At 32.6% G+C, this 20,931-nt stretch overlaps 1 protein-coding gene across 1 annotated transcript in view; it reads left to right on the forward strand.

Moving 5' to 3' along the window:
- Positions 1-20,931, forward strand: part of LOC139095410 (serine-rich adhesin for platelets-like) — a 127,997-nt gene that overhangs the window by 36,273 nt on the left and 70,793 nt on the right. Inside the window, exon 3 of the mRNA XM_070646754.1 lies at positions 20,472-20,516. The gene's annotated coding sequence lies outside the window, so the exon portion shown is untranslated. The remainder of the gene's footprint in view (positions 1-20,471; positions 20,517-20,931) is intronic.

Consider the following 20,931-nt stretch of genomic DNA (forward strand, 5'->3'; position numbering starts at 1 on the left):
ACAAAATTAGCCATCGAAAATACCTAATGAAGCATAATCAGACTGAACAAATAAAAAAAAAACATCACAAATCAGGCCATATATTTATTTTAAAATGGCAGCAAATTTAACTAAATGTGACAATCATGTGTATTGTAAAAAAATAGACATACAGCAAATAAATATTTGCAATTTTTTGGGGATGGACATGGCTTTTCTGATGAAAATAATTCGGGATGAATTGTGGGAAATATTACATGAACTGGAAGAATCTGCCATGTTGGAATCAATGAGATTCTCTAACTTAACCGCTGTCAAATTATATTGATTTTTTGAAATTCACGGTGGTGTTCCTTGTTTGATGTAAAAATTTGAAATTCATTAAAATTAACGATTATTTTATTTTAGCACAATATCAGCTGAATTCAGCACAATATCAGCTGAATTCAGCACAACATCAGCTGAATTCAGCACTCCCAATCTAAACTAAAGATAAACATTCCTGATTTCCCTCAATTTGTGCTTCACTTCAAAATTCAGACAACTTTATTACATTACAAGGAATAACAATTTTGTCCCAAAAAACATCCACCGACTAAATGCACATAATCACAACACTAATGATCTCTCTGCATGTGAACTAAATTTAGTTCGTAACGACAGACTGAATTAGCATCTAATTTCTGTACTTCTAATTGCATCTGATTTTGTACATTTCAATGATTTTAATTTGATAAATGATATTTTTGGGACTTTTCCAGCAAGTGCAATTTTTTTGGGAAAAATTTATGTAGATATGGCAATGACTGTTTTGTTGATTGTTTTAGACTCGATTTTAATGCTGTTTAATAGAAGGATTTTTGGAATATTTACAATATTTTACAATTTTTAGTCCTTAAAATATAGGAAAATATTGTCGGATTTTGCATTTTAATGATTAAGTTGGAATCAACCCGAGTGGGGTATAATGTGGTGAATTGTCGTTAAAATGTGTCATGGAACCATTAACACTCACGGTGTCCTTAGCCATTACGGTACCCTTAACCATTACGGTACTCTAATCCATCACGGTACACATAGTCGTTACGGTTTCCTTACCCGTCACAGTACCCTTAGCCGTCATGGTACCCTCAAGACAACTTTGCCTTTAGTTGCTTTCTTTGTACAAGTCAAGTACAAGTAGATTTCGAAAATGGACGGCTGTAAACATTACCATCCCTAGCCTGATTCTGTGGCTGCCAAGAGGCATAATGTGACGAATAGTCGTAAAAATGGGTTGAAATCAGGCTGATGTGGTACTGTTAGGGCAACTTTGTCTTAAGTTGCTTTTTTGGTACAAGTTAATATCGGAAATGGTCGATTGTGAGCCAAATCATCGCTAGCTTGATTGTGGGATTGCCACCTTTCAGATAAGGTTCTTTGGATTGGCTTTTACTATATCCTTTAATGTTCTTACGCGGGCACATAGTTTGTTCAATTGCGGTGTATTTAGGGATATCAGGGAATACAACAAGAAGGTGCACACTTGACATTTGAGACTTAGCTTTGGAGTCAAACTTTGACTTCCCTAATTCCCCAGGGTAACAATGCGACTTACCGTTAATAAGGCACCATCATATTACCACGTTGTGCTGTTCGAGTGCCGATTTCGGGTGCCAAATTTAAGCTTCATGCTCTTTCAAAAACCATCAACTAAAAACTTAAAAAAATCATTAAAATTCAACAATCCCACCCTTTTTGTCTATGTGCTTGCACATAAATTCTCATTAAATCTGCATGTGCTCATAAACACATCACAATGCATTTCCCCTAAAAATATTTTCTCTCACATCCAAACAAATTGCATTCACATACATAATTCACAAAAAAACAAAAAAAAACATACAATAATTTAATAATTTTTATGATTTGCAAAATGAAATTGTTGGTAAATTGTCAAAATAAATTAGAATTTCATTTATAATGCAAACAAAAACAAATGAAAAATTATGAAATAAATGTTTATATTTTTATATGTTGAGTGTTTTGGGTATAGAATGAATGAATATGTGTGAATTTGGATGTAGATGCATTTTAGATTATAAATTGTTGATGAAAAGATCATAAATTTTTGATTGTGGCTGTGAAAATTGGTGTTTATCATTGTTTTAAGCGTCGCTATATCGTTTTTTTTTGTGATGGATATTTTAATTTATTGTTGAATTTTTGAACGGATTAATATAGATGTATAGTTAGAAATGGGGGGTTTTATAGACTAACGATTGCGTGAAAATAGATGAATAGACAGGCAGATATATGGAAATGTTGACAGATAGAATGGACAGAATGAGAATGCTAGCCATGCATCTTATCTTGGGAATATGTATTGGATCTGTAATAATTCTAATTAGATAGGGGAAGGTGTCACGTCAAGTGTCACATAAATTGACAATCTCAGAAATTCTTGATCTAGAAGGTGTAATAAAATCTGCTGAATTGCCATTAAATTTGCTGAATTGCCATAAACTCTGCTGAATTGCCATAAAATCAGCTGATCTGCCATAAATTGTGCTGAATTGCCATAAATTCTGCTGAATTTCCATAAAATGAGCTGAATTGCCATAAAATCTGCTGAATTGCCATAAAATCAGCTGAATTGCCAGAAAATCAGCTGAATTGCTAAAAAATGAGCTGAATTGCCATGTCATGACAAAAAAACAACAAAAATTTCAATTAAATCCATGAAAAAAACTATTAGCATACAAATATTGCCAACTCCAACAGTCATGACCTACAAATATTTTCTTATGATATTTAACCGCTAAGCTCTTAATCCAATAGACAAACAATACGTTGTCAGTTTACCAAGAATTTCATCTCTTTGCTTATTTTTTTTCTCTCTTCATTATTTTCTTCTTTCACAGCAAATTATTTTTACTATTAATATTAATATAAAATTCATAATACATTCATTTGTCTATTTATGGCAGGTTCTTACTATGAGGTTGTGTTTAATTTTGACAGAAATAATTAATATTTATTAATTGGAAATGACATGAGGGTATGGAGTATTAATAGATGGAGATATAAAAAGTATTAATTAGAATGGGAATTAAATTGGTTTGGAATAAGAAGGAAGTGATGTGGCTATTTATAAGAGAAGTTAGAGATTAATTTAGAATATTTTGGGTTGATTTGAAGCAATTCAGCACATTTTGAAGTCATTTTATGGCAATTAAGCAATGTTTTGGCAATTTAGCTCATTTTATGGCACTTCAGTACAATTTCTGGAAATTTAGCAGATTTTATGGCAATTCAGCACAATTTATGGCAATTCCGCACAATTTATGGCAATTCAGCACAATTTATGGCAATTCAGCACAATGTATGGCAATTAAACATAATTCATGGCAATTCAGTAGATTTTATGGCAATTCAGCAGATTTTCTTTCAATTCAGCTAATGTATATCTGCATTTCATGGCTTAAATTCCTTATCAAACGGTTCTCATCATTAACCCAATTCCAGCAACATCAAAACATTTAATCCGTTCCTATTTTTATGTCGAAAATTCCCAATATTTACCCATCAAAATTCATATTATATGAGGATTTTATTCTACATCCAATAAGTGACATTGCCGTTGTCTCCACATTCATATTCAAATAGCAATCATAAAAGTTTATTTTCACCTCAAATCTCTATTCGTGTAGCTCAAAAATAAAAATCCCCAAAAAAATAATAATCCGCAACAAAATTTGATCAAAAATTTATTCATAGAAAAACTAACGGGCATCTTTTATTACTTTTTGCCATATTTATTGCAATCCAAGTCCGCATAAATTTATATTCTAGTTCACCTGAAGAACCTCATTTTTTGCCCATAAAAAAAGTTTAATATGTCACTCAATTCACATTCAGCATATCCATTTCAAGTGGTCATCCCACGCGACATTCTCTTTGTTTTGTTCCAATTTTACTGACATATGTGAGTGTCTTTAACCACATTAAAATGTCAACTGTATCTATTTTGAATATTTTATTTTATTTCTAGATACTTTCTTTGTTTGACATTTTATTACCCTTTTATTCGAGCAGCTATGAAAGGAATTCTAAGTGGATATACGTAATGTGAATGAAGAAATTGTAGATGAGATTGAAAGTAAATTGCAGTGAATGGAATTGAAGTTATGGAATGTTGGGATTTTTTGAGGTTTCAGTTTTAACGGTTTTTGAAAATTTGAATTTTAATAAAAAAAAAATGAATTTTAACAATTTTTAAAAATTTGAATTTTAACGGTTTTTGAAAATTTGAATTTTAACGATTTTAAAAAATTTGAATTTTGACGGTTTTTGAAATTTTGAAATTTAACGGTTTTTGAAAATTTGAATTTTTAATTTAAATTTTTCAGATTTTTGAATTTTAACGGTTTTTAAAATTTTGAATTTTAATGATTTTTGAATATTTAAATTTGGTAATTTCAATCTTAAAGATTTTTAAAAAATTGAATTTAAACGGTTTACAAATTTTTTGAATTTTAACGGTTTTTAAATTTTGAATTTTAACGACTTTATTATTTTTGAATCCAATTTTTGAAATTTCAAAAAACGAGCATTTTGCCTTCAACTTCAACCATATTTCCTCAACAAATCCACACCTAATTAACAAAATTGACAGAAGTTACCAATTTCAATCTATCTAATCACACAAGTAGCTTTCAGCTGCCAAATACTCCAATCACAATACGATCCATGTTTCCATCACAGAATACAAGCAATTTAATCATCCATCCGAAGCCATCCTTATTTTATCTTACAATGCCACCAAAAAATAACCCACTAAAAATCCCACTCAAAAAATCGTCGACATTTAGCAATCTACAACTCAACAATCAGCAATAACAAAATTTTAAAGCTCTTTAGCAATCAGTATTTGTACTCGACATTAAATAACAGACTAAAGAATGGAAACGAATAAGAGAGTGAAAAACAGAAGCCATGAAATTAAATCGCCCATGTCAATTTCAGCACGGATCATCATCAAACTTATAGTTTTTTTTTTGAGGTAGTAAGAGGCAAAACCTCATTTTCATCAAATCGCACTGTCCAGAACTTTAAATAATAGAAAATGAATGGGGCATGACGAGGGAAGGAAGGAAAATGGGATTTTTCTATCACGCGATTTGTTTTTGGATGAGGAATGTGGAGGTAATCGTGTTATGTCTTGTTGGCTGTGGTGTCTCTTAAGTTGGGATTATAGACTGCTTGTCCGACTGGCTGTCTAGCTGGTAAACATGCTAAATTGCCCTTATGTCCATTAACATGGTTGAATGTCTATCTCTCTATTGATTTTATAATTCATGCATCTGCTCTCTAAGCTGCATACAGTAGCTAATTTCATGATTCGCTGTCTAAATTAGACAATAGCAGCTGTTTAGTGTAGGCAGACCACTTTCACAGTACATCAATGCTTGGCTATCAACAAGAGGATGAAGAAGCATTCACGTATCCATCTGTAAAGTTGTAAGCATTTGTACTAGTCCTTGTCACTCCATGAAACCATTAAATGTCAGCATCTTGTGGGAATCGAACTCACGCCAGCACAAAAGTGAGAATTACGAATTTCCTAACCACTCAGCCACAGAGGCCCTAATCTTAGATTGGCAGATTTGACTACATATACCGACATCATAGCAATCAAGTGTCTGTCTGTCCTCCTTTACATTCATTCATAAAATCCATCTCAATATACCCTAGCAAGCATAGAGCATGCTCTCAAGAACATTGCAAGCTCAAAGTAAAGCTCATGAGCTTTACTGAGGAATCAGCTATTACATTGTATACCAAGCTACTGAAAGCATCCCCTATGCCTGTTAAGAATACCCATAACAATGCGCCTTCATCATTCCATAAATTGACAACATCTTTACTGCCATCTTGTTGGATGTAAAGTTAAATCGACTCTGTTACTGCCATTTCAATCTCTCCCATAGAGAAACTTGAGCCTTAATCACTGTTTGATATGAAAACAACACAAAAAAAAGTTACAATGTTTTTTTTTTTGGGGTTGCTGCTTGTTGGATGATACGAAATAGTATAAAATATATCGTCTGTGAAGTTTATAGTCTGCCTTTCAATAGAATTTCGTAGAAATTTTGTCGACTTTTTTCTCCTCAACCTTTGACCTTTATTACTTTTCTTGCCACTGCTTTTGGCTATTGAACGATGGTCAAGTCCCTTTCTTTTCTTTATCACTGTGTGGTCTCTATCTCTATGGCTGTTTGATGTCCACATCGATGAAATTAAATCAGAACCAGTAAAACAAACTGTTTTGCTTTTTCTTATCCTTTTTTGTTTGCTTTTTGTCGTCAATATGAAATTTGTTGAATGAGTTGGAACGGATTTGATCGGTAGAGATTGGGATTGTTTGGTGGATGTTTAAAGTCAAATGAAGGAAAGGCTTGAATGAGGTTTATTTTTGCTTTGGGGTTAGGGAATTATTAGTGTTTTATTTTAAACAAAATCAGTTTTGAACCGGATCAATAAAACTTGAACCGGATCAATTATTTTTGAACCGGATTTTTCAATTTGAACTTAGATCAAAAAGTTTTGAACCGAATCAATATAGTTTGGATTATATCAATAAAGTTTGAACCGGATCAATCAATTTTGAACCGGTTCAATACATTTTTGTTTGAACACGTGTAATTCATTATAAATTTCTTACATCTGTTTAGCTTTAAACTTTAGCTTCCTTAACTAATTCAATTCATTTTTGATCAAGTATTGTTCCTCAATATGCGCTTAGACCTTTTTAGCAAATTTTCCTCAAAAAACATTTCAAGTCCTTAAGTATTTACATAACATTTTATGTTATTTCCTCAACCTTCGCTTCACAACTTCTCAAATCATAACCCAAACAAAGACTCAAACATTTTTGTTTCACATAAAATAAATAAAAACTGATTTTGACTTGACCATTTTTCTTTTCAATATAAAATTTTTCTTTTGTGTCAGAAAATTTTCCATTTCCATATCAAAAAAAAAAGAGAACTTTTTGTTGTCATAAATTTTATGTTCCACCCAGAAAAACTCCATGTAAATCATGACATTCAATTAGCTATGAACAAATTTTCCATGTCAGTCCCAAAAAGGTTACAATGACTTTTCATTTTCATCTTAGATATGATGAAAAAAATGAAGAATTTTAAAATCTTAAAATATAAAATTTTTTATTTCTTGAACCCTCAAGAATTCATGGGGTTGATTTGTAAGGAAAAGATATGGATGAACCATAAAAATGACCACAATAAATTGATAGGGAGTTTTTTCATCAGCAGTCAAGAAGACTTCATCATGGGCAACGATATAAATTTTTATTGTATTGTCTTAATAAAAGTCAAGTTTGGTTTTATTTCATTCAAAATTTTTGAAAATATGAAGAATCCTTGTGAAAAATAAGGGATATTTGAATATCTTGATGGGCTTGTGGTTGGCATTCTTTGGTTATTACTTGTAGTGATGCTAGAACCTTTAGTCATAAAATTGGAGTAGGAGTGAATCAAGGTGTGGGCAATTTTCCTCAAGATGAGTAAAGTTTTCCTCAAGTTGATTGAATTTTCCTCAAGTTGACTACAGTTTTCTTCAAATTGACATCAATTTTCCTCAACTTGACTTCAATTTTCCTCAAGTTGACTACAATTTTCCTCAAGTTGACTTCAATTTTCTTCAAATTGACTCCAATTTTCCTTAAGTTGACTACAATTTTCCTCAAGTTGACTACAATTTCCCTCAAGTTGACTTCAATTTTCTTCAAATTGACTTCAATTTTCCTCAAGTTGACTTCAATTTTCCTCAAGTTGACTTCAATTTTCCTCAAGTTGACTTCAATTTTCCTCAAGTTGACTTCAATTTTCCTCAAGTTGACTTCAATTTTCATCAGATTGACTTCAATTTTCCTCAAGTTGACTTCAATTTTCCTCAAGTTGACTACAATTTTCTTCAATTTGACTCCAATTTTCCTCAAGTTGACTGAATTTTCCTCAAGTTGACTTCAAATTTCCTCAAGTTGACTGAATTTTCCTTGAGTTGACTTCAATTTTCTCCAAGTTGGTTTCAATTTTCCTTAAGTTGATTACAATTTTTCTCAACTTGATTTCAATTTTCCTCAAGTTGACTTTAATTTCCTCAAGTTGACTTAAATGTTCCTCAAGTTGACTCCAATTTTCCTCAAGATGATTCCAATTTTCCTCAAGTTGACTTCAATTTTTTCTGGAATTTTCTTCAAAATTCTCATAACCTCAAAAACTTCCCCACCCTAGCAACCAAAATCCCCTCAACATTTTACTGCCAATCAAATTCATAAACATTTTCTTTTCATATTCAACTTAGCTTACATCTACGTCCATTTTCTCCATGCTTCATTTATTTCTCCTTTCGACTTTTTTTTTTTCTTTTATGGACCCAAACTTTTTTTCTCGTCTCTCCATCAAAACTCTACGCAAAGTGTGTGTATGTGTGTTGGAATAAAAGTAAAATTACATAAAATAAAATAGGAATTCTCCCATAGACAGAAAAGTTCTCACATTTCTTCAACTTAATTTACTGTGAACAAGCAATGAATAGAAAAAAGGAAATCAAGAATCGAAATTCAATGAATGTTTGCCTTTTGGTTACTTCACCAGTTTGACCAATAAAGCCGCAAAATAGAGAAATAAAATACTTGAAAGAAAAAAAAAAAGGCAAATGAAATTGAAGGAGGAAGAGAATTGAGAGAAGACTTTAAAGGCATTGAATAAGTAAATTGAAAAGAAAAACAGAAAAAGTTAAGCAAACAAGTTGATTGTTCAGTTCATTTATGGTAAGTTATGGGAACGAAAGTGGAGTGTTTTATGTTTATTAAGTGGAAGTAATTCAAATTCTCGATAATATTGGATGAATTTGAGATTATTGGTTTTTGTATGGATGAACGCTTAGTTGTGGTGTGTTTGTGGAGCTTTAAGATGGTTAAAGTTGCTCATTATTTGGTGTTTTTAAGGAAAATTAAGCAGTTTTGGGTCTCAAATGGTTGTTTTTAGATCATTGTACCAACTTGTTGCAAATTTTGCTAAAGTCAGCATTTTTACATATCAATTCAGCACTTTTACATATCAATTCAGCACTTTTACATATCAATTCAGCACTTTTACATATCAATTCAGCACTTCTACATCTAAGTTCAGCACTTTTACATCTGAGTTCAGCATTTTTTAATCTTACTTCAGCATTTTTTGCATCTAAATTCAGCACTTTTGCATTTTAATTCAGCACTTTTGCTTCTCAAATTTACCATTTTCTTAAATTAAGCACTTTTACATCTGAATTCAGCACTTTTACATCAAAATTCAGTATTTTTACATTTAAATTCAGCTTTTTACAATTCAGCACTTTCTCATCTGAGTTCAGCACTTTTAAATCTGAGTTCAGCACTTTTACATATCAATTCAGCGAAATTTTGTGTCAATCTAGAACTTTTCTTCAATTAAACACGTGTTCCTTAATTCAGCACGTGCTGAATTCAGCACGCTTCACTTAATTCAGTAAATTCTCCGCTTTATTCAGCACTTCTGTAGAACTACACGCTGTTTCTTACAAAAAGATTTTAATCTAATTTAACACAATTAATTTTAAATTATCTTCTTCCCATTAAAATGAATTCATTTCAATATCCCATCCCTCCATTGCGTGATGAGAATCATTCCATTCATGTACCTAATCTCACCTAATAAAAATCCATTACAATAATTCATTTAACATAAAAAGACCATCCATTTAATCACGCATAGCTGTTCACTCCTCTAAGATTTTTTTTTCTTTCCAATTGAATGAATAAATTTAAAAAAGAAAGGAAAAAACCTTAAGGAATTGCTCAAAAGCATCAATATATTTATGTATATACAGCATTAAGGCTTGTTACCATTCATCTATGCTCACACTTCTATTCATTCTCTTGCTTGCTTCTCGTTCTTAAAAATAGCAAGATAATAAAAAAGAAAACTGAAAAAAGGAAGGCAATAATGTGTGCTGAAGGATGAAATGAAGGCTCATCCCTTTAACATGCTCATATAGTCATAAAAGGAATGAATGTTTCGATGGAATATGAGTGGGGCTTATCATGCCCATTTATTTTACCCACAAACCAAAGAAAAAACATAAATGTTGAGAGCTTCGAAGAGATGAAGATGGAAGGAATGGATATATATTGATGGGAGTCGGGAAGGAATTAAGAGAAATTGGTTTTAATTTGTAGGCGTTATGATTGGGTTTTTGGGGGAATTTTTGGTGATTTTTTATGGAATTTGTAGGAGACTGCTGAGGTCATCATCATTATTTAGTGAGTAGGGGCGTATAAATTGGGGTTTGAAGCCCGAAACCTCCTCTTACTCCTTCTGCAAGTGAGTCTATAGCAATTACGGAAAACTTGAATGTCAAGGCTCATTAATGGAAAGCATACGGCGAAGAAATGACCGAAATCCGGCCCTAAACCAATGTGACTCTGACTCCAGGTCAGGTTTGTTGAAGCTCGGTCTCAGGTCAGAGTCAAGTCGACTTTGAGATGGATTTTCGGTCATTACTAACCCATGTGGATTCCAAGACTAGCTTGTCATAAAGGATACTCAGATTGACTCCATTTTTACCCAGTATCCATAGGTCCAGTCGTCCCTAAAACGTAGAATCCTGATATATTTAGAAGCCGTAACATGAGCCTTGATTGATTACTTCCTGCTTAATTCGCTGGTCTTACAAATCCATTGTGATACATGGCATCCCTACATTGTACCTAAACCTGACTCCATCACTGCCATCCTCATCAAGTACAGTTATGTCTCTGATTACTTCCATAAAAATTATTAATCCCCAAAAATAAGTGAACCGTTCCCTTTAAAAAATGTACATAAAACCCTCTCAGCCTTCTCCCCCATTTTTTCTTTGTCAATAAAAAATCAAATTCTCAGTTTGAATATTTTTTATGAATATTTTTCCACATCGACAGCTCTTACCTCTTCCACACAAACTCACAGATATCTTCTCAAAATCATGTTGAAAAGCAAGCATTATGGAGAAAAATAAAGACTTTTTTATGGGATTTAAAACATTTTTTTTTTCATCCAGTACACACGCCATTGAGTACTGATGATAGTTAAGGCCTTGCTTTAATCGTGCACACACGCGTGTTGAATAAGATATAGAAGGAAGAAGAAGGAGAGAATTTATTGAGCTTTAGTTGTTATCGCAGTGGCTATTTACTTATTGGTGTTTAAATGGAGATGCATCTGTGCTTATTGGGTAACGCGAATCCCCCTCCTCCTTCCTTGGGGTCTTCTTTGGTAACAAAATTTGCTCAGTGGCTCGAGTAGCTAGCTTAAGTTGAGTAGAAACCTACAATACGAGCCCTAAAACGTCCTTCCTAGTTCGCTACAGTACTTTAGGAATTAGCGACGATTTGATAATTAGGGCATGTTCCAGAAATTGGGGTACCATTTAGGATTTGACCATGGCACCTCTTAATTTCGGCCTAAGCTTCTTAATATACATGAAAATCGCTGTTGTTCCACTTTCCAATTCATTCCATGATTTTTTGAATTAACTTAGTACTTTTTATGCTAACAAATTGCAAATTTTGAACAATTCACCACTGTACAGCCTTTAATATGATAATCATAAATAATATTAATTGCCGACAAAATATTATTACGGTAAATTTAATTAATTTTACAAAAACATTTTTATTTTTTCGGGTGTGGATGAATAAATTTGATATCTATTGATTAATATTACACCAATTATGAGATGAGTTTTAATGATAAATATGGATGGTTAATGCACATTTGTATATGTATTTACATTAATGTAGCCACATAAAAGAGAGCATTATTTTTAATTTTTAACCTTTAATTTTTGGAGAGATTTTAAATAAAAAATCATTTAATTAATGCCCAGGGGTGTATGGAGGGGTGTGGTTGGTTGGAGGTTTATTCTTCAATTCTGTAAGCTTCAAGGCATTGACACTAAAACTCATTTCATCCAATAAAAAGACAAACTTTCCTCTAGAACAAAAGAATCTTACATCCACTTCCATCCGGATGAAATTCAGTATCAATGCTTACCTTTACTACACCACTAACCTCTCATAACCTCAACAATCTCTGCTTACGTCCTTGTTAGGTGCCACGGACGTAATCATTGAGTTGTTCAGGAAGTGTAGTCAATTAGTCAGAATCTAGAACAAATTCATCAATTTTAAGGCTTTTTGGGGTTGAGTCAAGACACATAGGTCTGCATTTTAGATACGCAGGTCTATGCAGATTACGTCTATACCTTATAGTTTGTCCAAAGCTTCAAATCTGCAGTTTTACACGAACCCAATTTTTTTTGAGACTTTATTTTGGCTACGGTCTTCAAAAGTGTAGTCAAGTGGAAGCTGGGGACTTAACAAATTAAATATCAGCTCCTCTTAGCCCTTTCTAGCCCCTACCCTGCTTCATCACAACCAAAACTATCCATAAACCCAATTAGTCATCAAATTTGAGCCCAAAAAAATAAGCAAAAATTCATTCTTTTTTTGTCGACCACCATCAACATAAATAAATCAGTTCAATCAAAAATTCAGCAAATTATGCACGACAACAACAACAAAAAAAAACATGCTTAACTCAGCGTATCATCAAAATCACTTCGAATGGTTTTTAATAATGAAAATGAGATGATATTGTTAAAGCAATTAAACGAAATTGCATTTATGAATGGAACTGAAATGAAAATAAAGCTTTTTTTGTGCAGCACTTTGTGGTAATTACGTTAAACATGAATTCATTTTCGCACGACGACGACGAGCAAAAATTTAATGGAGATGTGATTTATGTTGTACATTAAACTTGCCAAAAAAAGGAGTCATGCATTTACAAAGTAAAGTGGCAAGACGTTCCAGCTTCAAGCTCTTTTAAAATGCACAATTTTTTTCGATTTCTGCATGCAGTCATTTCCCTACCAACAACAAAAAAAAATGTTTCTTCTGTCTACATAAATCTAAATGCTTTGTGGAGAAGGACAAGGAAAAGCGGCAGCAGCATCAACATTAAATGGTGTGAGAATGATGGCAATAAAAAGGAATTTTTTTGGAGTAAAAAAGAGAAACATTTTTTTTTTTTTGCTGCTTCCTCTAATTGGCAGCAATTTTCTCTCCAAATGGCAATAAATCTGGAATAATTAGATTAAAAATTAAACTGTGAAAAATTTCTTGCTAACGTTGATGCTGCTTTTTTGGGGGGAGGATTGATGTGATTTTGTCTTGCAGGACAGTTTGAGGATTTAGATGCTGAATTTAGTTATTTTATCTCAATTTGGTACAGTTTAGGGAGTTATTTTGCTGAATTCAGCGCAATTTAGTAATATTAAGCTTAATTCAGCGTAAGTTAACAATTTTTTGTCAAATTCAGCGCATTTAAGCAAATTATTGTACTTAAATCAGCACAATTCAGCAATGTTTTAGCTGAATTTAACACAATTCAGCAATCTTATCTGAATTCAGCGCAGTTTAGTAAGTTAAAAAGCTCAATTCAGCAAGTTATCGTCCAAAACTCAGTGTGATTCAGCAACATATTAAGCTCCATTGTGGATTTTTATTCAGCGAATCTTTGCATTTTGCTTATTTTAATTCAGCATTGTTCAGCACAGTTTAATGCTTGATACATCACTATTCAGCATTTTACTCAGCTTATTTTGCATTTAATTCAGCACATTTCCCACTTTATTCACCAAAATGCTCTCAAATCCCTCATTTCCCTACTTCCTTATACATCCTCAATATTAAAATCCTAATGAATGAAATGAAAAACTTGTGAAAAAATTAAGTACTCACTTAGCAGTTGAAAATTTGCACTATATATCTCTCCCCCAAAAAAAAAATATACGGCACATAAGCTGCATTAAAATTGAATCTAAATTATTTCTCTCGAAAAAAATGTTATTTTTTTTATCCAAGAGTGAATTAAATGTTGCTGAAGTTTATATAAGGTGATGATGCTCATTTCTCTTGCAACAAAAAAAAAAAAGACTGGTGCCATAAAGTTTTTCATTTGCTTCCGGGGGGTGAAAATGAGAAAATGAAAAAAAAGTATACATAGTTTTTAAAATTGGGGGACTGATTGGGGATGATGTCTAGTGTATGGTATGGGGATTAGAAGTTCCATCAGAGGGGCAAGGGGCTCATTCAGTGAATCTTGGGGATCAATCAGTAGGACTTGGGGTTCAATCAGGAGGACTTGGGGTTCAATCAGCAGGATTTGGGGTTCAAACAGTAGGACTTGGGGTTCAATCTGTAGAACTTGGGGTTCAATCAGTGACGCTAGAGGTTCAATCATTGGGACTAGGGTTTCAATCAGTGAGACTAGGGCAGTATTCAGGGACATATTTGCAATAAATTTAATTTTCGAGTGACATCATTGACAAATGACCCCCTCCAGAATATTTTTTTAAATTAATTTATTGAAAGAAGTTTTCAATGCAGAGAGCTTTTGCAAAGACTAATGGCATAGTTCATATGCTGTTGAAGTATAAGTTTCCAAAACTAAAAAAATTTCATAAATTTTTCAAATTCTTCAAAACCTTGAAACTGACTTTTTTATCAGATAAAATATTAATCTAGTTCATTCCTACTCAACAATAATCATCCTCAATTCCATTAAGATTTAAATTGGAAATTCTCGTCCTCCCATCCACAATTTTCATTTAATTATACAATTATGTAATTACCAATTAGCAATTACGACACTTGAAAAATTAAAAAAAAAAAAGTTTCGTATTTCCTACTCATTTTCTTATTTGACAAAGTTCCAATTAAGTTTCTGCTTTAATATCATTTTACAATTTCTTCCAATTACGCTATAACTTTTAACTTCTTGCTTTTTTTGCGATACAGATTTATCGATGCAATTTAGTTTTTTTTTTTTTAATTCTACAATTTTAAAAAAAATCATTAAGATTCATAGTTAAAAGCAAGCTAAAAGTGGGTGATAAGCTCTAGAAATTAAAGAATGTATAGTGGAATACTTAATTGAGCTGTCAAAGGAAATGAAAGAGAATTGATTCCTTGAAGGTTTTTGGTGGAAGGTTGGAATAAATGGAAATTAGATTGAGGTACCTTATGGGTAAATTGTGACTGAAAAAAGCTTAATTTGATGAATTTTATTCAAGATTTGTCTAACTTAAGCTCGCTTTTGTTGTATTAGGATATTACTGTTAATTTTTGTCTGAAATATCTCCTAATTCCCTAAATTCCCGAGCGGCAAAATGCAGCCAACCACATTTTTTGCCGTAAAAATGGGTCTAAATCAGTCGATACGGTGTCGTCAGAGTCACTTTGCCTTTTACTGTTAATATTGCGATCTAAGAGTGACCTAGCGACAACGTTGTGCTTTTGTATTGGACTCCTCTAGCAACCAAGTTCGGGATTGTACTGAGTTAAGTCAAACTTTGTTGAAATTTTTTTTGTATTAAGGCCACAAAACATTAAAATTTGCCTAAATTAGTTGAAATATGCTGAATTGAGCCATAATCCTAATTTTACTATCTTGAGTGTGATTCAAACACTCACTCAGTTACATAGTTAGGGTTTTTACCTACTGGGCTATCTGGAGATTGTTGCAGATCATGGTAAAAAGCTCATTTAAGCATAATTCTCTGTGGTGTACTCAAGGGGGTATTCAGGTTAATAAAGATAGAACCCCATCTTCTCTGGCTTCTCCCATGATAGTACTCATTCGTGGTAGCTCTTATCGTTGTGTTGAACCAAGCAGCAAATCCATCTGAATGTCAATTCAATTTTGAACAAAATTTTTTTAAAGATTCAATTTAAATTTATAAAATTTTCAATTAATATTGTCTATAAAACTTACCAAAAGAGCATCATCAGCATTCCCAGCATCTTCAGAATCCTCAATATCTGCAGCATCTTCAACATCCCCCAATACACGTGTCTTTTAAAAAAAATTATTCCCAACCTGCCACCATTAAACTTCCATAAACCTCAAATAATCATAATTTTCAATCCCCCTTTCAAAAATTAATGCATTTACATAACTTTAATAAATTTATTGAAATGTTAAACCGAGCCAAAAAAAAAAAATAAAATTCCTCGAAACTTGTCACACGATATCATTAGCTACCATCCTCATATCATTAATGCCCACAATAAATTCATTTAATCACGTAAAACACAAATTTCGGCAAAAAATTAACATGCAAATAATGTTCATATAAATGTTGCTCTTTAATGTACTTTATGGTCATATAAATCGAAATGAAAAAAATGTGCGACGATACAAAAGTGAAAAAAAAGGAATTAAAATTTATAATTCCATGCACTGTTACAAACATATTTTTGACAGAAACAACCTACATTAAATTTTATATTTATTTTTATAGTTCAGTGTGCGAATTTTTTTTGAATTTTATATTATAAATTGTAATACTTTTCATCATGTATGAATTGTGCAAATTCAATCAAATGAAATGTGGGAACCTGTTGAATTATAATTTAGTTTTTGAGCTTTTAATATAGTTTGTGAGAATTTTAGATAGTTTTACCGAGTGACATAATTGAAAATTGATCTGTTGAGGCTCATCTAAGGTTCTGATGCGTCTGACTTAAGGCTCTGTCACGACTAAACTGAGGCTCCATCGAGGCTTATTTAAGGCTCGCTCACGACTCATTGAAGACTCTACCACAATTGCGTTTTCATTTGACATCATTAAATTGTGTCCATGGCTAAGACATGAAAGAATCTTGGGAGTGTCTTTTACAGCTGCATTGTCCGGGTACTCCCTTTTCGATAGCATTTTACTCTGTTAAAATAATGTAATGTCTATGAGCAGAGAGGTCGAAGCCGACTTGAGTTTGCTACGGTTCAATAATTCAATTAGAATTGCATCCTAATTGGGAAGGAGCATGCTTTCATAGTACAGAAATAGCACTGTGGCCTTCTTCCCTGTTAGCGATATGTTTATGCTGTAAAACCCTTGATTTAAATCAACATAGACTAGCTCAGGTTCCACAAATAGAACCAAAAAAGATTTTAATTTATTTAGAAATTTGACTAGACTTTGAAACTTGAAACTATATTCAAAAAGCTTCCCACATATCAAAATTCAACATTATCACAAAAATTCCCTTCCAAATTCTATTTTTAATGAAACTTTAATTTCCGTCCAGTCTCTTTCATGTCTGTCTATCTATAAATACACAAAAATCCTCTCATTCATTTGAATCAATATGCATAATAAAAAAACTACATCTAGTGTACACAACATCCATCCTATAGGCTCATCAAATACACAGCAACATTAATTGAGGACATTTGATTGATGAGTCACGAAATCTCGCTCTCTTTTGAGAACCGTTTTTAATTCTATATCCAATGCAATAACAGCGGAAGCTGTTATTATTTCATTTTAATTTAGAAAATGAGCAATTTCGCCATCATCAACGTCTATTAAGTCATGACAAAAAAATGTTGCACAACGAATGAAAATTGTTGAATAATTAAAAGAGGCATTGGAACTAAGAACTTATGCCTACATATCAAAAAGCAATTAATTAACATTGAAAAGGAAGTGTAGATTAAGAATCAAACTGGATAGTGCCAAGCTACAGATTTTTATATAAAAAATGGTGATATGAATTACGACAAACATTAATTATCCACACTGAGCGGATTACATGCAGTGATCGCGACATGAAGCCTAACTAGTTGTAGATAGAAATGCGCGTGTTAATAAAATAGAAACTAATATTGGATAAAGATAAGGTTCTATGAGCTGTGATGATCCCTTGTGGTTAGTTTAATGTTTTGAAGAAATAACTGGGTGCGTGTGGATGAGGTTTTGAGGTTATGATTTATTGTTTGATGACGTGAATTAGGTGGGAGGGGATGTTAGTTTAGATGGCAATTAGGTGATTAGTTTGTGTATTTTATTGTGTTTATAGAATCAGCTTAAATACTTCTTAAATATGGTCTGATTGGTGATAGTTATGGGGAGAGAAAGTGCTTGGAGGTCAAAACTGGATACGGTTATGTTAATAGTCTTGCTTAAGATGATGTTGGAGCAATCAAGAGTTTGATAATCAACCTTATCTGCATTATGTAAGAGTACTTAATAATACATAAGCTTTTCAGATCGTTGGGAACGATGGGCGTTTCACAACTGTTGATTAGTCATAACAAGCGAAGGTTCGCCTGTCCACTGCATTCAGGAGACCCAAAGAGCCACTACTTTGTCGGCATTACTGTCTAGAGTCTGTAAATGGAGACTATGAGCCACTTTTTTCAGTCCATATGATTCGAAAAAGGTCATTATAAAGTGAATTTCCCATGCTGAGTCTCAAACTCATGATCGGTGAGTTAGTAATGCATTGATTAAGTCCCAAAGTACAAAACCACTACGCTACCGAGCCACTTTGACACATATTGCAAAACTCCGTATAAATTTGGTCAATTTGTAGGAAATTTACCATAAATTTTAGATAGCTTTGCAGGGTTAAGCTACTCGCATTTATGTTCAATGGGTTTGATTCCTAGTTGAGGACTAGCTGGGACTGTGCACTTATTACGTTACCATCTCCTCAAAGTTGCATCTAGATGTGATAACTAGACATCCAAGCATTACAAGACTTGACTACTCCTCATACTTCCTTTAGAGTGGGAGTAGGTAATGAAACAAGTGAACGGTCCCTTGGGTGTCTAGTTCTAAAAACGATTAATATCGTCTAAATACAATGTTGTCATTCTTAATTCCATTCAGTTAATCAGGTAATTCCAATCAGGTAATAACCTGCTCACTAGCTCACTTAATCTCAAGAAACTTAAGTTGTCATTTCTCTTTATATTTCCCATCCATTATTTATAAAATCCACGATTAATATAATATAATCAAATAGCCAACACTTTTAACTACAAACAAGATAAAGAAGGCGCAAAAAGAAGTCATTTCTTTGTATCTCGTATCTATCCAGCACCATGAAAGACACTCGGTTGTTGAATATTATTAAGATAAGCAAATAAATTCATTTAAGATAATTTATTTCGACATTACAAATGTTTGTATGCAATTTTTCTCATTCACATTAAATAAGCAAAAAAATAAAGTTTTTTTAATAGAGAAGTTAAAGGAAATGAGAAAAAAAAAAAAATGAAGAAGCACAGAACGTATGCAAATTACGTTGAGCATTGAAAAATATAAAGGAGTTTATAACTGATGACGGCGCTCCATTAATAGCCATTAAGCTCATGCCGTGATTCATGTTTTTTTATGTGCAAGAATTATGTAGTATTGGAAGTGCATCACAGTTGAGAATGGAAATTAATTTAAAAATTGCTTGCGCAATCACTTACGGCATTCGTTGTAAGAATGGAGAAGATTAAAGTACAAAGTACTCGGTTATGGCAACAAGTTGATGAGGAGTTTAGTGATAAAGGGAATGGTGGAGGTAAAGTGATGCTGGGTCAATGATCTATTGGAAAATAGAAGATTACTAACCACCATTTTGACCAAAACGACAACTAATCCTACAACTACTCCTACACCTACTCCTACTCCTAAATATTCACCTAAACCTACATCAACCCCTACATCATCCATTACACATATCCCTATCCATATTGCACTCCCACACCTACCCCTTGCTCCTAAGCTATACTCTAGGGTATGCATCATGTGTAGATGTAGACTAAGAATCTGACCCCCGGGTACACTCCAGCTTAAACTCCCTTCCATCCTTATTCCAACCAAAATAAATCCAATTTCTCTCAAATGCAAATTAACTTCAGCAGAGATAAGCCAAAAAATTCTCCTTTTTTGGTTCTCCTCCATTCCCTCCATATTTATCATCAATTAACAAAACATTATCACTGAAAGCATCTGCAGTGTACTGTAGCATGAATACTGTTTTCGCAAGTTAAAAAAGAAGAAGCAGTAAAAAATTGACCATCGGGTGAGGTGATGAGTATGAGATAAATTTACATGAAATTGTACATAATAAAGTAAAAATTTACTTCCTTGCTGATGCTTCTTTTGGCTTATGTTCTCGTTTTAAGTGAGCGGTTGGAACAAGTTTTATCAAATTTAATATGATAATGTTGTGCTAATTGCATATTATTGAGATTGCAGGTATTTTTGTATTGAATTGAAGGTAAATATGGGTGAATTCAGTTTGAACGTTGCTGAATTGAAGCTGAATTCAGACAAAATATTGCTGAATTGAAGCTGAATTGATTTCAATTTATGACATAAAGTGCTGAATTGAGGTTAAATGTTGCTGAGTTACGGCTGAATTTAGCATGCTATTCATGGCCGGTTTCACGACACACAGGTTCCCCACCTCTGCTTTAATGGATAGTCAATATTATTATCACTTATTTTGCAGCAATTCTTAATTAAAATTTACTAAATCTTATTCTCTCTAATTTTTCTAATTTCAGAATATTAAAGGGCATTTAATCAGTTTTATGGCATCTGAATTTTTGGTAAGTTCAAACCTTCATCACCTAAAACTCAATAAATAATTCAAGAACTCCGTAAAGTTCAAAGTTCATCACAAATTCAAACCATTTAAAAAGCACATTTCTTAACACTTCCAACCGCATTTTAAAGGATGCCAGTCATTCAATTACCTTTTAAAGTTCCACAATCCCATCCATAATTCCATTTTAAAAAACCACAAGCACGACAAAAATCCTCTCCAAAATAGAAAGAAAAAAAATCTCTCACTATCAACTGCATTATTTAATACAAAATATTTTCCATTCAATTACATGATGGCATTTAAGCTATTCAAGATAGAAGAAGAAATTTCCGGAAAGAAAAAAAAAATCATTAAAAGAACGGTAAAAAAAGGCAAAAAAAAGATTGAACTTTTTTTTATTTTATTTCTCATGCTCT

Source organism: Chironomus tepperi, unplaced genomic scaffold (genome assembly GCF_022539635.2).
Source record: "Chironomus tepperi strain 1889 unplaced genomic scaffold, CSIRO-AGI_Ctep_v1 contig_364, whole genome shotgun sequence".
In the NCBI taxonomy this organism is placed as follows: domain Eukaryota; kingdom Metazoa; phylum Arthropoda; class Insecta; order Diptera; family Chironomidae; genus Chironomus; species Chironomus tepperi.